We start from the raw sequence: 3,420 nt of genomic DNA on the forward strand, positions 1-3,420 counted from the left end.
GGACATGAAGAAGCACATTGCAGAATTTGTGGCTCAATATCCAAACTTCCAGCGAGTCAAAGTAGAGCACCAAAATCCGAGAGGTTGTATGCAGTGTATGGAGCTTCCAACTTGGAAGTGGGACATGATCAACATGGATTTTGTCACTGGTTTGCCTCACTCGTTTCGTAAGTTTGACTCCTTATGGGTAATAGTTGATAGACTCACCAAGTCAACACATTTCTTGCCAGTTAAGACTGATTATACAGCTGAAGAGTATGCAAAGTTATATATTAAGGAGATAGTTCGGCTACACGGGGTTCCAATCTCTACTATATCTGATCGAGGAGCTCAATTCACTGCAAAGTTTTGGAAATCATTCCAAAAGAGTTTGGGAACACAAGTGAATTTAAGTACAGCCTTCCACCCTCAAACAGATGGTCAAGCAGAACGCACAATCCAAACACTTGAGGATATTCTTCGAGCTTGTGTCTTAGACTTCAAAGGTAGCTGGATGATCATTTGCCACTTATTGAGTTTGCCTACAATAATAGTTATCATTCTAGTATCAAAATGGCACCATATGAAGCTTTATATGGAAGGAAGTGCAGATCACCAATTGGCTGGTTTGAAGTAGGCGAAACTGCTTTATTTGGACCTAGACCTTGTTCTTCAAGCTATGAAAAAAGTTAAGGTGATACAACAACGGCTAGCAATAGCTCAAAGACGACACAAATCATATGCAGATGTTAGAAGAAGAGGACTAGAGTTTTCTATATGAGATTGGGTGTTCTTGAAAGTATCTCCAATGAAAGGGGTAATGAGATTTGGTAAAAGGGAAAGTTGAGTCCACGCTACGTAGGGCCATATAAGATTATTCGAAGAGTTGGCCAAGTTGCATATGAGTTAGAGATACCTCAAGAGCTTTCAGCAGTTCATCCGGTGTTTCATGTCTCAATGCTTCGGAAGTGCGTAGGTGACCCATCCTATATCACTCCTATTGAAGATGTACAAGTTACAGGGGATCTCACCTATGAAGAAGTACCTATTGCTATTCTGGATAGTCAAGTTAAAAAGCTAAGGAATAAAGAAATGGCTTCACTAAAGGTGCTTTGGAGGAACCAACAAGTGGAAGAAGTAACGTGGGAAGCTGAGAAAGTGATGAAATCCAAGTACCCTTATTTATTTGAACCTAAAGAGGAAGTCCAAAGTGCAGAATGGGATCATTAATAGGTACGCATGAAAGGGTATTTCTTATGTGATTAACAGTTGATTTAAACTAAGGTTTGAACTTATTTAAGCTATCTGATTATGTTAGTATTCGAGGACGAATGTTCCTAAGGGGGGGAGGATTTAGCACCCCGTATTTTACGTGTACAAGTCCTACACATATGGAACTTTATTTAGCTTGGTGGTATAAGTAATGAACTTGATTTCCTAGATGAATAGTGACAATAAAGAAGCTATAAGGGTAACTCCCGTACATTGCAATATTGCACGATCGAGTGAATGTCAAATTTTAGAAGTATTTAAATTCTGGATCGAAGGGCTATATGTAAGTCTAAATGTTAAAGTGATCAAGTGTATATAAGTTTTGAGTTAAACTAAGGAGATTACGCTCGGAAAACTAATAAAAGAATTGAGGTGCTTGTTGGACTTTATAAAGCTAGCCGGTGTCACTTACTTGCTTAGCTCAAATGGGCTAGGTAGATGGGAAAGATTAGTTCATGCATTAACGGGCTCACTTGAGGCCCAAATTAAATTAAAAGGAAAAGGGAATGGAGATGAGGCCTTACACTAATCTGTCCAAGTCCAACTACTTGAGCCCAATAAAGACTAAAGCCCAAATTAAGGGTATAATTCTGCCCCATGGCTTAATATTAGAAAGGGGAAATATTGCAGCCCAAGATGAGTACATAAATGGCCCATTTTCTGTATATATAAATCCAAGCAGGTGCATCACCTACTTGGATCAATTTGACAAATTAGTGGCTGATATTAAAACTTAAGAGGTGGGGAAAAGTAAGACCTTTATAATCCCCAAGTTGCCGGCCATTTCCTCACTTTTAAGGATAGATAAAAATCAGATTTCTCTCTAAGCTTCTCCTCTATCTTTCAAAGCATAGCAGCAGCTACAAGTTTCCTAGGGTTCTTGGATAAACCCAAGCCCTTGCAAGGTAATATAAATGGAATTACTAATGGATTTAGCCTAATTCTCTCATGGAATGGTAGAAAACATGTTAATTAGTTAAGAACAAGTAGAGGACTGAATCTGTCAAAAGTTTAATTGCTCACTTTCCTTTGTTATTGAGAGGCTTTTTTTTTTTTTTTGGCCTATGTGAAGGGAAGCTCAAGTTATTGAAGAGTTAAAATTAAAAGAAAAACGAGTTATAAGAATTAAGATAAAGTGACTGCACTATCTTTGTCTTCCTTAAACACGAGTCTAATTATGATATTTTAAGTGCATTGTAGATAAAAACTCATGGGATGATGATGGGAAACTATGGTTTCACGTCCTCTATTGTATGTTGGATTGTTAGGACTGTTTTTGGAACAGGTTGATGTATAAACATATTGGGGACAGCTTGGTTGATATATGGAAAGGGTGTAAATTGTTGATATTGAAATATAGTTGTGTAGTGTACAAATTCAATAAAAGAAGGCGGGGATTGAAAGAACAACTTTAGTTTGGTAATTACGGGTTTGTTGCTCGAGCATTATTGTTGAGTGTGATTGGTCTGCCTAAGCATGTTTAGTAACTACTAATACTAGTTTATCACCTACTCTATTGTAGATAAGTATTTGAAAAGAAAGGAAGGTACTTCAAGGTAACTACAAGGTGGTACAGCAAGGTATGTAAGGCTTTTAAATTTCCTACTAATTGGCATGAAATCTAGATTCGTCCTCGACACATAGAGGCAGCCTACTAGCTCCAACACGACTTATGACTTTGTTCTCACTCTTTAACATGTCTGCACGTTCCAGTACATGTTCATTGTCAAATCTGTACATATACATTAAATACCCTGCATGAGTTCTCCTTTTAAGTAAATAAGGTCCATATGTTATTTCAGCTCCTATGCATTTCACTAATTGTGTAACTACTCTCTACTTTGTTGTTCTTGCATTATATGATTATTACATGTCACTTGTTGACTATGTAGTCCCACAACTCAAAAATGCTATGACCACCTAAAGATTAATCTAAAATGTTAATGGAAAGATATTAAATGAATCTGCTTATTGTTTGGTGGTATTCCAAGGGTGGAAGAATCACCTAGCATGGGTCGATCCCAATATTACGGGTGGTATCCCAGGGGTTAAAGGAAAGCCTAGCATGGGTCGATCCCGATTTATATGTCTACCACTGATCAGCTGGTCATTTGTATTATATGTTGTGCACAGAGTGTAAAGTAAAGAATGATAAAGTAAAGAAAAGAA

General features: G+C 37.5%; 1 long non-coding RNA gene across 1 annotated transcript; it reads left to right on the plus strand.

The window, feature by feature from the left end:
• The first annotated feature begins 2,114 nt into the window (after window positions 1-2,114).
• LOC107058186 (uncharacterized) lies at window positions 2,115-2,836 on the plus strand. The gene is made up of 2 exons (XR_001471827.1): window positions 2,115-2,156; window positions 2,774-2,836. It is a non-coding gene; the product is annotated as an uncharacterized lncRNA (long non-coding RNA).
• Window positions 2,837-3,420: the final 584 nt, after the last annotated feature.

This window comes from Solanum tuberosum, unplaced genomic scaffold (genome assembly GCF_000226075.1).
Source record: "Solanum tuberosum cultivar DM 1-3 516 R44 unplaced genomic scaffold, SolTub_3.0 scf00460, whole genome shotgun sequence".
Taxonomy (NCBI): domain Eukaryota; kingdom Viridiplantae; phylum Streptophyta; class Magnoliopsida; order Solanales; family Solanaceae; genus Solanum; species Solanum tuberosum.